Below are 14438 nucleotides of genomic sequence, written 5' to 3'. Positions count from 1 at the left end.
AGCAAGCAGAAGAACCAAGGGGGGCTCAAAGAACTGGCATATAAGGAACAGTGGAAGAAGCATGAAATTATGGATAAGATTCAAATTAAGGGAAAATGTAACTTCAGTATTTAAAGAGCTGTTGTGTGAAAGAGGAGAAACAGATATGCTTTTGGATGTTCCTGAAGGCAACATGAACCTAATGGATATTTCTGGGAAGCAGGTTTCCACTTATTTCTAAACAAGAGCTTCCTAATAGTTGGAATTGTCCAATGATAATGAAATCAGTACCCTTTATATTATTGAGCTTTTCTGCCACCACAGGTATTTGTACAGAGGCTGCATGACCACCTACTAGGAATGTATAAACTGTTCCTATAGGGCAGGGGTTCCCCGCCCCCTTAGAAACTGGGCTGCACAGCAGGAGGTGAATGGCAGGCGAGTGAGTGAAGCTCACATTAGCGCCTGAATCATCCCTATCCAGTACGTGGAAAAATTGTCTTCCACGAAACCGGTCCCTGGTACCAAAAAGGTTGGGGACCACAGCTATAGGTTCCTTGCTTATACGAGGGTCTAAGCCTTCATAATTGAGTTACAGTAACACTGAGCAATGAATAAAACAACTGACATTTATAGACCTGTTTTAACAAATGGAGTGTTGTTATTTAAGTATATATTGCTCTATTAATTAATAAAAAATAAGTGAAGGTAAGTTCAGTTATCCTTTGGGTTTGCTTGCAAAAATTAAATTATGTAAACCTTTATTTCTCTCTTTTAAACAGTTAGAATTCTGTGCTCTTTCCTTTTGGAAAAAAATTAGTTATTTAAGTTTTTTTTTGTATTATAAAAATGTTTGTTAAAGACATTTTTAGACTTACAGTGAAGTAGGGGAAAACACCCATAGTCCTTCCAGCCAAAATTTTTCTTCTTTTTCTATTCCATATCTTTAATTTCTTAAAGCACTTTTAATATTTTTCTTATGAAATATTTTGAACGTATAAAAGAATATTTAAAACATTCATCTACCTACTTGATATTTTGTTAATTTTGCTTTAGGTCATATTTTAAAAAATAAGATGTTAAAGTTCCCCTGTACACTTTCTCCAAAACATCTCTCTTCTACTCTCCCTCCTCAGAAGTAACTATTCTGAAGTTGATATATCTTCTTCCTATTTGATTTTTTACAGTTAAATGTATTTTTAGAAATTGTCCTTTTATTTTATATAAGTAGCACATACACATTTTTTAAAACTTGAGAAAAATAAAAACATTCTTACACCCAGATATCATCAGTTTTAGCATTTTAGTGTATATCCTTTTTTTTTTTTAATTTATTTTTGGCTGCGTTGGGTCTTTGTTGCTGCGCGTGGGCTTTCTCTAGTTGCGGTGAGCGGAGGCTACTCTTCGTTGTGGTGCATGGGCTTCTCACTGCGGTGGCTTCTCTTGTTGCGGAGCACGGGCTCTAGGCGCGCGGGCTTCAGTAGTTGTGGTACACGGGCTCAGTAATTGTGGCTCGTGGGATCTAGAGCACAGGCTTAGTAATTGTGGCGCACGGGCTTAGTTGCTCCACGGCATGTGGGATCTTCCCGGACCAGGGCTCAAACCCGTGTCTCCTGCATTGGCAGGTGGATTCTTAACCACTGCGCCACGAGGGAAGCCCGTATATCCTTCTTGATCTTTTCTGTGTATGTGTATAATATGTATTATAGATGAAGAATTACTAGCTTTTCTATTACTAGCTTCCTAAGATTTTTGTTTTAAATCACAGATAGTGGAGAATTTTGTCAAATGTTCAAATGCCTTTTTTTGCGTCTATTAAAGTGATCAAGTATTTTTTTCTCATTTAATTAACATGGAAAATTACATTTATATATTTTTACTGTTACATTACTCTTACGCTTTGCTTTTATGGGAGAAGTGCTTCTTGTGATGTAATTTTTGTACATTGCTGAATTCCTTTTGCTAATATTTGGGATTTTTGCAGCAATATGCATATGTAAGAATGGTCTATGATGTATTTTTTTTTCAAGCTGTCCTGATCCAGTTTTGGCATCAAGGTTATATAAGTTCTCACAGGGAATGACTTGGAGAGCTTTTTCTTCTTTCTGTTCTCTTTCACAGATTATAAAAGATAGGAAATATCTTTGTCTTAAAAATTGTAGATTATCACTTCTGAAACCTGGATCTAGTTTGTTTTTGTTTTTTTTTAATTTTTTCTACTTATTCACTTCATTTGTAGATTGACTCAGATCTTATATTTTTAGTTTTAATAATTTATATTTTTCTGGGAAATTATTCATTTTATCTCAGATTTTGTATTTGTTGGCATTAGGTTTTTCATAGTATTTATGATGTTTAAATTTCTGTCACTTCTATAGTTACATACCCCACTCTTATTCCTAATGTAGTTAATATGTACCTCTTCTTTTTCTTGATAAAGCTTGCCAAAAAACGTAGCATGTTTGGAAGCTGTGTTATTTATAGGTTCAGAATTGAAACTAAAACATATTCAGGGTTGTTTTGCCTTTCTGGTGTTTCTTTTTTTTTCAATGTTGAATAAAAATTCCTCTCTCTCCCTAATAATGCTTTTTGTCTTAAAGCCTATTTAATCTACACTACTTTTTTTTTTTTGCCTAATATATTTTTTCTTTTACTTTCATTTTTTTTTTTTTTTTTTTTTTTTTGCGGTATGCGGGCCTCTCACTGTTGTGGCCTCTCCCGTTGCGGAGCACAGGCTCTGGACACGCAGGCTCAGCGGCCATGGCTCATGGGCCCAGCCGCTCCGCGGCATGTGGGATCTTCCCGGACCGGGGCACGAACCCGTGTCTCCTGCATCGGCAGGCGGACTCTCAACCACTGCGCCACCAGGGAGGCCCCTTACTTTCATCTTTTTGTGTGTTAATGTTTTGTCTCTGTGCTTGTACAATATTTGACTAAATTCATTTTTAAAAAGGATCCAACATAAGAATATCTCATTCCACAAAATTATTTATTTACGTTTGTTGGGATTACTGAGATTGTTAGATCTACGTGGGTTATCTTTAAAAACAAAATTATCATTTTTCTCTCTGCTTCTTTTTTTTACTTCCTTCTTCTTAACCCTTTACCCTGACTTTCCATTGATTTCAGAATGACAGATTCTACTATTCTTTTAGAGTTTAGCCTTGAATTTTTAAGATACGTATACTTGAATTAAGGAAGTCTGAAGCAATTAATATCTATTTTTTTTTTCAAATTCTCTCAGGACAGTAGAACACTTTCTTTCTCCAGTCTCTTCTCATGTCATCTTCCACATTATTATTGTCTGTCTTAATTTACCTTATTTTGAAACTCCTCAATTTTTTAACCATGCTTATGAGGTTTACCATTAGTTTCTTTGCTCACCATTGTTACCTGCACATCACCGTTGCTCATTACTGCACCTTTCATTCAGGGTTCATTGTCTTTCTTATATTTTGGTGATTCTTTCAGTGAGGGCTTCTGAGTGGTAAAATTTTCTAGTCTTTGTACATAATTTATCTTCACTCTTGAATGATAATTTTACTGGGTCTTGGAGTCTAGGTTGACAGTTATTATCACTTAGAACTTGATATGTTTTTTAACTCCAGTAGCTTTCAACATTTTTTCTTTATGTATAGTGGTTTCCTGTTTTGCCTCCAAATATCGAAGGGTACACTTATTTAAATAAACTTTTTATATGGGATTAATTTTTAGGTTACAGAGAGTTGTAAATATATATGTAGTTCTAACAACACTCTCATACTCTTTACGCAGATTCACCTTTTGTTAACATGTTACCCCATTTGTCTTATGTACACATGCTCGCTCTCTGTCATGTGAACACAAACATACATGTACATATGTAAATTTTTAAAAAACTATTTGAGGGCAAGTTCCACACATCATGCTTTTTACCCCTAAATACACTGGTTTTATTTCCTAATAATAGGGATATGCCCTTGTATACACATAGTATAATTATGATATAAATTTACATTTGTAAAATAATTTTCTCGAATCTCTCCACAATATAGTTTTTTCAGTTGACTTAATATTGTCTTTTATGCCACTTTACTCCTTCAGTACAAGGTCCAGTCTAGAGTCAGGTAGTGTGTTGGTTGTCTAGATGTCTTTAGCCTTCATTAATCTGGAACATTTCCTCATACTTTTGTTGTCTTTTTTACAACATTCACATTTTTGAAGAATATGGTACCCCATCACTTTTCATTTAATAGAATGTTCTTAATTTGCAGTTCTCTGATTTTTTTTTTTTTTTTTTTTTTTTTGCGGTACGCGGGCCTCTCACTGTTGCGACCTCTCCCGTTGCGGAGCACAGGCTCCGGACGCGCAGGCTCAGCGGCCATGGCTCACGGGCCTAGCCGCTCCGCGGCATGTGGGATCTTCCCGGACCGGGGCACGAACCCGCGTCCCCTGCATCGGCAGGCGGACTCTCAACCACTGCGCCACCAGGGAAGCCCTCTGATGTTTTATTGTTATTAGACTGAGATTTTTGTATTCCTGGCTAGAATACTGAATAGGTGATGTAATTTCCTTCTTAAGATATCACAGCTGGAGGTACATGATCTTCACCTATCCTTTATTGTTGATGTTAATTTTGATCACTTTACCGATGTTTCTTGATTTGTACACCATATATACAATTACTATTTTTCCCCTTCAGTGAAACCAATAAGCAGTCTGTGGTGAGCCACTTGGAATTTATATATCTTATTTCCCATCAAAGTTTAACATCCATTGATGATTCTTTCCTGATCCAGTCTTAATTGTGATGGTTCTTCCAGCTCTATCTCTCTTTTTATATCTTCTTTTTATATTTTTCTTTCTGGAAAATTCTTAGTCTTTTTGTTTTGTTTTTCAATATTGTTTTTTCCCCTATTGTGTCATTATCTTTTAAATTCCTATTACACTATATAAAAAGTTTATAAAGAATATGGATGGCCAATAAACATAAAAATTAACTTAAGTATTAACCCAAGAAATACAAATTAAAATATTAATATCCTTTTTTGCTAGTCCTATAGATTTAAAAATTTCAATATCCAGTTATTTCAAGAATATAGTAAAATAAAGGCTAGTAGACTTTTGAAGAGAATGTAAATTGTTGCAATCTTTCCAGCAGTCATTTTGGTAATGCTTTTGAAAAGCGTTAAAATCGTATAAATGTCTATCAACCCAGAAACTTAATTTCTTAGCATTTACCCTGAGGAAATAATAAAAAATAAGCTTAAATTTATGAGTAATAGGATGTTCACCATAGGAAAAATTGGAAGTACTCAAATGTTGAGCAGAATATGATTAAATTTTGATAATCTATAATATAGAATGTTATCTCCTTAAAAATTTTTGTGATATTAGTGTTTTTATTGACATAGAAAGGCATTTATGATATTATTTACTGAGAAAAATGTATAAAAGTCTCAAATTATACACACCAAAATGGTGGCAGTGATTATCACAGAGTGATAGACTGTCACTTTTTAAAATTTTCTATTCTTTGTGATTTTTTAATATTTTAAAGTAAACACTTATTACATTTGTAGTAAAATTTTATAATTATATCAATAAAAGGCATTCTTTCATCCAGATGTTAGAAATGGTATCTTGACAACTTAAGTTATTTAAAAGAAAATTTTTTAATTGAATAAATTTGACATGTAACATTGTATAATAAATTTAAATAAATTTAAGGTGTATAGTGTGTTACTTTGATACACTTAAATATTGTAATATGACTCACTGTAGTGATGTTTATCAGTGTTACATAATTATAGTGCAGTATTATTGTCTACATTCATTATATGATGTATTAGATCTCTATGGCTTATTTACTCCTCATTACGAGTTTGTACCCTTAAACACCATCAATTATCCCCCCAGCCCTCATCCCCGGTAACCACCATTTTACACTCTGTTTTTACAGGTTTGACTGTTTTAGATTCCACACATAAGTGATATTGTGCAGTACTTGTCTTTCTCTGTCTCAGTTATCTTGCTTACTATATTGTGTTCAACGTCCATCCATGTTGTCACAAATGGCAGGATATCCTCCTTTTTCGTGACTAAAAAAATTTTGTTATGTGTATATACGTTCACATCTTTTTATCCATTCATCCACTGATGGACATTTGGGTTGTTTCCACATCTTGGTTATTGTGAATAATGCAGTGATAAACATTGGAGTGCATGTATTTCATGAAAATCCTGTTTTTATTTCCTTTGGGTATATACCCAGAAGTGGAATTGCTGGGTTGTATGGTAGGTCTATTTTTAAATTCTTGAGGATCCTCCCTATCATTTTCCATAGTGGTTGGACCAGTTTACATTCCCACCCACAGTGTATAAGGGTTCTCTTTTCATCACATCCTTGCCAGCACCTGTTGTCTCTTGCCTTCTTCAGAGCCATGCTAACAGGTGTGAGGTGATATCTCACTGTGGTTTTGATTTGTATTTCCCTTATTGATCATCTTTCCATGTGCCTGTTGGCCATTTTGATGCCTTCTTTAGAAAAATGTCTATTTAGTTCTTCTGCCCATTTTAAAAATTGGATTGTTTGTATTTTTGTTAGTGAGTTGACTTTTTTTTATATATTTTGGATATTGACCTCTTATCCTATATATGGTTTGCCAGAATTTTCTCTCATCCTGTATGTTGTCTATTCAATTTGTAAATTGTTCCTTTTGCTCTTCAGAAGCTTTTGAATTTAATGTAGTTCCATTTGTTGATTTCTTGCTTTTGTTGTTTGCGCTTTTGAGGTCATTTGCAAAAAATCACTGCCAAGATTAATAACAATGAGCTTCTCTGCATTTTCTTCTAGGAGTTTTATGGTATCAGGTCTTATATTTAAGTCTTTAGTCCGTTTCAGTTTAATTTTTGGGAGCAGTGTAAGATAAAGGTCCAGCTTCATTGTTCTGCATGTCTTTTTTCCAGTTTTCCCAGTACCATTTGTTCAAAACAGTATCCTTTCCCCATTGTGTGTTCTTGGCTGTCTTGTCAAATATTAGTTGACCGTATGTGCTGGGACTTAATTCTGGGCTCTCTATTCCGTCCCATTGATCTTGGTATCTGTTTTTGTGCCAGTACCATACCGTTCTTATTACTTTGGCTTTGTAGTATAGTTTGAAATCAGGAAGTGTGATATCTCTGGCTTTGTCCTTTTTTCTCAGCATTGCTTTGCCTTTTTGGATTCTTTTGTGGTTGTACATAAATTTTAGGACTGTTTCTTCTGCTTCTGTGAAGAATGTCTTTGGTGTCTTGATGGGGGTTGCATTGAATTTTTAGATGGCTTTGGGTGGTATAGCCATTTTAACAATATTCTTCTAATCTATGAATATGTTATGTCTTTGCATTTGTTTGTGTGTTCTTTGGTTTCTTTCAGCAAAATCTTGTAGTTTTCATTGTACAGATCTTTCACATCCTTTGTTAAATTTTTTCCTAAGTATTTTATTGTTTTTGATGCTATTATGAATGGAATAGTTTTCTTTATTTCTTTTTCAGTTGCTTCATTTTAAGTGTAAAGGAACACAATTGACTTCTGTATATTGATTTTATATCCTACCGTTTTACTGAAATCATTAATTAGATCCAGCAGTTTTTTGATTGACTCTTTGGGGTCTTCTATATAAATGATTATATTATCAGGAGATAGTGACAGTTTTATTTCTTCTTTTTTGATTTGGAAGCCTTTTATTTCTTTGTCTTGCCTAATTGCTCTAGCTAGGACTTCCGGTAGTATATTGAATAGTAGGGGTGAGAGTGTACATCCTTGTCTCTTGATCCTGATTTAAAGGAAATGCTTTCAGTTTTTCTCCACTGAGTATATTGTTAGCTGTGTGTTTGTTGTATATGTCCTTTATTATGTTGAGATGCATTCATTCTCTCTATGCCCAATCTGTTAAGGGTTTTAATCATAAAAGGATATTGTAGTCAAATACTTTATCTGCATCTTTTGAGATGATCACATGAATTTTAGTTTTCATTTTATTGATGTGATGTATTTGCATCTTTGCATCCCAGGGATAAATCTCACTAAGCCATGGTGTATAATCCTTTTAATGTGTTCTTGAATTCAGTTTGCTAATATTTCATTGAGAATTTTTGCATCTGTATTCATGAGGGATATTGGTCTATAGTTTTCTCTTTTTTTATATGGTATCCTTATCTAATTTTGGTATCAAGGTATTTCTGGCTTCTTAGAATTTCCGAGTTCAGAAGTGTTCCGTTCTCCTCGATATTTTGGAACAGTTTGAGGAGGATTGGTGTTAATTTTTTAAATGTTTGGTAGAATTCTCCAGTGAAATCATGTGGTCATGGAGTTTTCCGTGTTGGGAGGTTTTTGGGTTTTTATGTTTTTTATTTTTTGCAGTACGTGGACCTCTCACTGCCGTGGCCTCCCCCGCTGCGGAGCACAGGCTCCGGATGCGCAGGCCCAGTGGCCATGGCCCACGGGCCCAGCCGCTCCACAGCATGTGGGATCCTCCCGGACCGGGGCACGAACCCGTGTCCCCTGCATCGGCAAGCGGACTCTCAACCACTGCGCCACCAGGGAAGCCCTGGTTTGTTTTAATTAAAATTTTTAAAACTAAAGTATGGTTGATTTACAATATTATATTAGTTTCAGGTGTACAGCATAGTAATTCAGTATTTCTACAGTTTACATTCCATTAAAAGTTGTTATAAGATAATGGCTATAATTCTCTATGCTATATAATATGTCCTTGTTGGTTGTCTATTTTACCCATGGTAGGTTATATCTCGTAATCCTGTACCCCTAATTTGCCCCCTCCCCTTCCATTTCCCCTTTGGTAACCACTAATTTGCTTTCTAGATCTGTGAGTTTGTTTCTGTTTTGCATATACATTCATTTGTATTCTTTTTTAGATTCCACATATAAGTGGTATCATACAGTATTTGTCTTTCTCTCTCTGACTTCTTTCACTGAGCATAATATCCTCTAGGTCCATTCACATGGCTGCAGTTGGAAGAATTTCATTCTTTTTTATGACAGTAATATTCCATTATGTGTGTGCATGTATACACACACACATACATACATACATACATATATACATACCACTTCTTCTTTAACCATTCATCTGTTGATGGGCACTTGGGTTTTTCCCATGTCTTGACTATTGTAAAAAGTGTTGCTATGAACATTGGGTGCATGTTTTTGTTTATGGACATATACCCAGGAGTGGAATTGCTGGATCATGTGGTAGTTCTGTTTTTAGTTTTTTGAGGAAACTCCATACTGGTTTCCATAGTGGCTGCACCAAGCTACATTCCCACCAAGGGTTCTCTTTTCTCCACATCCTTGCCAACATTTATTATTTGTATTCTTTTTGATGATAGCTATTCTGAGAAGTGTGAGGCAATATCTTATTTTGGTTTTGATTTGCATTTCTCCAGTAATTAGTGATGTTGAGCATCTCTTTATGTGCCTGTTGGCCATCTGTATGTCTTCTTTAGGAAAATGTCTGTTCAGGTATTCTGCCAATTTTTTGATCAGATTGTTTGTTTGGTTTTGGTTGTTTCATTTCTGTTGAAATGAAAAGACAACCTATGGAATGGGTTCTAAGTTTTAAACTTTTAAGTTTAATTACATCTCATTTGTTTACTCTTGCTTTTATTTTTTTTACCATAGGAGACAGATCCAAAAAAATATTGCTAGGATTTATGTCAAAGAGGCTTCCACCTATGTTCTCTTCTAGGAGTTTTGTGGTTTCAGGTCTTACATTTAGATCTTTAATCCGTTTGAGTTTATTTTTGTATATGTTGTAAGGAAATGTTTTAATCTCATTATTTTACATGTAGCTTTCCAGTTTTCCCAGCACAGCTTATTGAAGAGACCGTCTTTTCTCCATTGTATATTCTTGCCTCCTTTGTCATAGATTAATTGACCATAGGTGCATGGGTTTAGTTCTGGGCTCTCTATTCTGTTCCATTGATTTATGTGTCTGTTTCTGTGCCAGTACCATGCTGTTTTGGTTACTGTAGCTTTGTAATATAATCTGAAATCTCGTCGGGTAATACCTCCAGCTTTGTTCTTTTTTCTCAAGATTACTTTGGCAATTTGGGGTCTTTTGTGGTTCCATATGAATTTTAGGATTACTTGTTCTAGTTCTGTGAAAAATGTCATGGATTGTATTAAATCTGTAGATTGCTTTGGGTAGTGTGGTCATTTAACAATATTAATTATTCCAGTCCAAGAGTATGGGATATCCTTCCATTTCTTTTTTTATCTTCAATTCGTGTTTTATAGTTTTCAGAGTGTAGGTCTTTCACCTTTTTGGTTAAGTTCATTACTAGGTATTTTATTATTTTTGATGCAATTTTAAGCAGGATTTTTTTTTTACTTTCTCTTTTTGATAGTTTAATATTAGTGTATAGAAACGCAAAGTATTTTTGTATACGTATCTTGTATCCTACAACGTTGCTGAATTCATTAATTCTAATAGTTCTGGGGTGGAGACTTCAGGGTTTTCTATGTAATGTATCATGTCATCTGCAAATAGGGGCAGTTTTACTTCTTCTCTTCCAATCTGGATGCCTTTTATTTATTTTTCTTGTCTGATTGCTGTGGCTAGAACTTCCAATACTGTGTTAAATAGAAGTGGTATGAGTGGGCATCCTTGTCTTGTTCCTAAATTTAGTGGAAAGGCTTTCAGCTTTTCACTATTGAGTATGCTGGCTCTGGGTTTGTCATAAATGGCCATTATTATGTTGAGAGTTTTTATCATGAATGCATGTTGAATTTTATCTAATGCTTTTCGTGTGTGTCTTTTGAGATGATTATATGATTTTTATCTTTCCTTTTGTTAACGTGATGTTCACATTGATTTCGAATATTGAACCATCCTTGTGACCCTGGAATAAATCCAGCTTGATCATGTTGTGTAGTCCTTTTTACATATTGCTGGATTCAGTTTGCGAGTACTTTGCCTGAGGATTTTTGCATCTATATTCATCAAAGATATTGATCTGTAACTTTCTTTTATTGTAGTGTCTTCTTTTGGTTTTGGCATCAGGGTAATGGTGGCCTTGTGGAATAAATATGGCAGTGTTATCTCCTCTTCAGTTTTTTGGAATGGTTTGAGAAGGATAGGTATAAGTTCTTTAAATGCTTGGTAGAATTTCCCTGTAAAGCCATCTGGTCCTGGACTTTTGTTTGCTGTTTTTTTTTTTTTTATTACAAAAAAACTGGTTGACTCAGTCTTGGCAGGCTTTATGTTTCTAGAAGTTTGTCCATTTCCTCTAGATTGTCCAGTTTGTTTGCATATAACTGTTCAGTGTTCTCTTAGGATTTTTTGTATCTCTGTGGTATTGGTTGTTATTTATCATCTTTCATTTCTTATTTTGTTCATTTGGGTCCTCTCCCTTTTCTTCTTGGTGAGCCTGGCTAAACATTTATCAATTTTGTTTATCTTTATAAAAAAGCAGCTCCTGGTTTCATTGATCTTTTTCTACATTTTTAAAATCTTTATTTCCTCTGATTTTTATTATTTCCTTCTCCTGCTGACTTTGCTCTTTTTCTAATTCTTTAAGGTGGTAGGTTAGGTTGTTTGAGATTTTTCTTGCTCTTGAGGAAGTCCTGTATTGCTATGAACTTCCATCTTAGAATTGCTTTTGCTGCATCTCATAGATTTTGGAAAGTTGTGTTTTCATTTTCATTTGTCTTGAGGTATTTTCTTATTTCCTCTTTGATTTTGTCAGTGACCATTGTTTTTTTAGTAATATGTTGTTTAATCTCCACGTTTGTTCTTTATCCACTTTTCTTTCTGTAGTTGATTTTCTAGTTTTATATTGCTATGGTTGGAAAAGATGCTTGAAATAATTTCTGTCCTCTTAAATTTGTTGAGGCTTGTTTTGTGACTTTGTATGTGATCTGTACTGGAGAACGTTCCATGTGTGCTTGATATGAATGTGCATTCTTTTTTTGCATGTAGTCTCATGTAGATATCAATTAAGTCTAACTGGTCTGTTGTGTCATTTAAGGCCTCTGTGCCTTATTGATTTTCTGTCTTGATGATCTGTCCATTGATGTCAGTGGAGTGTTAACATCTCATACTATTGTTGTATTGTTGTCAACTTCTCTCTTTTTGTCTGTATTTGCATTACATGTTTAGGTGCTCTTGTATTGGGTGTGTTTATGTTAACAAGTGTAATACCCTCTTGTATTGATCCCTTTATCATTGTATAAGGCCTTCTTTGTCTTTCATTGTAGTCTTTATTTTAAAGTCTGATATGATTTTGTCTGATATGAGTATTGCTACCCACACTTTGTCATTTTTGTTTGCATGAAACATCTTTTTCCATCCTCTCACACTCTGTGTGTCTTCACCCCTGAAGTGAGTCTCTTGTAGGTAGCATATTCAAGAGTCTTGTTTTTTTTTTTTTTTTTAAATCCAGTCAGCCACCTTATGTCTTTTGATCAGAGCATTTAGTCCATTGACATTTAAAGTAATTATTAATAGGTAATACTTATTGCCACTTTATTACTTGTTTTCCAGTTGTGGTTACCATGGGGTTCATATATGTTGACTCATAATTATATCTACTTGTTTTAAACTGGTAATCATTTAAATTCAAACACATTCTAAAAGATCTACATGTTTTACCTTCATAACCCACATTTTGTGTATTTGATATCATATTCTACATCTTCTTGATTATCCCTTAACTATTTATTTTTAGTTATAGTTGTTTTTATAGTTTTTTTGTCTTAATCTACATACTGGCTTATTTAAGTGATCTTCAATCCTTACTGTGTATTTGACTTTCCTACTGGGATTTTCCCTTTCTTACAGATTCTTACCTCTTTTCCATTTAGAGAAGACCCTTCAACATTTCTTTTAGGGTAGGTTTAGTATGCTGAATTCTTTTAGTTTTTGCTTGTCTCAGAAGTTCTTTATCTCTCCTATTCTAAATGATAATCTTGCTGGGCAGAGTATCATAGGTTGCAGGTTTTTCCCTTTCAGGATTTTGAATATATCATGCCTATCCCTTTTGGCCTGCAAAGTTTCTGCAGAGAAATCAGCTGATAGCCTTATGGGGATTCCTTTATATATGACACTTTGTTTTTCTCTTGCTGCCTTTAGAATTCTCTTTAACTTTTGCCATTTTAATTGTATGTCTTGGTGTGGGTCTGTTTGGGTTCATCTTGTTTGGAACCCTCTCTGCTTCCTGTATCTGGATATCTGTTTCCTCCTTCAGGTTTGGGAAGTTTTCAGCCATAATTTCTTCAAATCCATTTTTGATCCCCTTCTCTCTCTCTCCTTCTGGAACCCCTATAATGCAAATGTTGGAACACTTAATGTTATTGGAGAAATCTCTTAGATTGCTTTCACTTTATAAAATGTGTTTTTCTCTCTGCTGTTCTGATTTGGTGATTTCCATGATTATATCTTCCAGGTCAATTATGCAATTATCCGTATTACTTAACCTGCTATTCATTCCTTTCAGTGTGTTTTTTTTCAGCTGTTGAGTTCTTCATTTCTGATTGGTGGTTTTTTTTTAATGTTTCTAATTCCTTGTTAAAATGTTCAGTGTTTAGATCAATTGTTTTACCTAATTCAGTTAAGCTTTTTATTACCAATTGTTTTGAATTACTTATCTGTTGTTTATTTCCATTTCATTATTTTTTCAGGGTTTTTTTCTTGCTCTTTGAATTGAGAATAGTTCCTCTGCCTTTTAATTTTACTTTTCTTTTTTTTTTTTTTTTTTTTTTGCGGTATGCGGGCCTCTCACTGTTGTGGCCTCTCCCGTTGCGGAGCACAGGCTCCGGACATGCAGGCTCAGCGGCCATGGCTCACGGGCCCAGCCGCTCCTCGGCATGTGGGATCTTCCTGGACTGGGGCACAAACCCGTGTCCCCTGCATCGGCAGGCGGACTCTCAACCACTGCGCCACCAGGGAAGCCCTAATTTTACTTTTCTCTGCTTCTATGAACTAAGGTGAAGCAGTGACCTTTTGTGGACTTGAAGGGGTGTTCTTATTTGGGAGTGTCCCTATGCAGATTGCACATGTCCAGTGCCTTTGGTGGGAGGGCTGGATTTGATGTGGATGCCAGTCACATCTTTCCTGATGTTGTGCTGGCAGCTCTTACCTTGGTAGTGGGGTGTGACTGGGGATGGAGGGGCTAGAGCTGGCTCCTGGTGTGAGACGGGACTTGCTCTCTGTTCAGTGGCTGTCACCTCTCTGTCAGGGGTGGGGTCTGATCCCAAGTTGCTGAAGCAGAAGCCCTTTGTGTCAGGCTCAAGCTGCCTCTGTTCCCTTTACGTGTGTGTTTTTCTCTCTCCCAGCACCAAGACCTTTGCCCCAGAGTAGGGAGTGCTGAAGCAAGTGGGGCCTTTCACATACAAAGGTTCAACGCACTGCTTGTGTAGGTGTCTGTGGCTCCTTCAGATGCAACCCATGGTAGAGTCTTTTTCCTGGTCGTGG

At 35.3% G+C, this 14438-nt stretch overlaps 1 protein-coding gene across 3 annotated transcripts in view; it reads left to right on the top strand.

Annotated features, from left to right (window-relative positions):
- Window positions 1-14438, top strand: part of LCA5 (lebercilin LCA5) — a 177678-nt gene that overhangs the window by 129850 nt on the left and 33390 nt on the right. The gene's annotated exons all lie outside the window — the stretch shown is intronic.

Source organism: Delphinapterus leucas, chromosome 12 (assembly GCF_059928025.1).
Source record: "Delphinapterus leucas isolate spDelLeu-1000000601 "Yukka" chromosome 12, BTC_Dleu_Yukka2, whole genome shotgun sequence".
Taxonomy (NCBI): Eukaryota; Metazoa; Chordata; class Mammalia; order Artiodactyla; family Monodontidae; genus Delphinapterus; species Delphinapterus leucas.
Note: the sequence above shows the minus strand (reverse complement) of the source record. Positions and strands in the feature narration are given on the sequence as shown.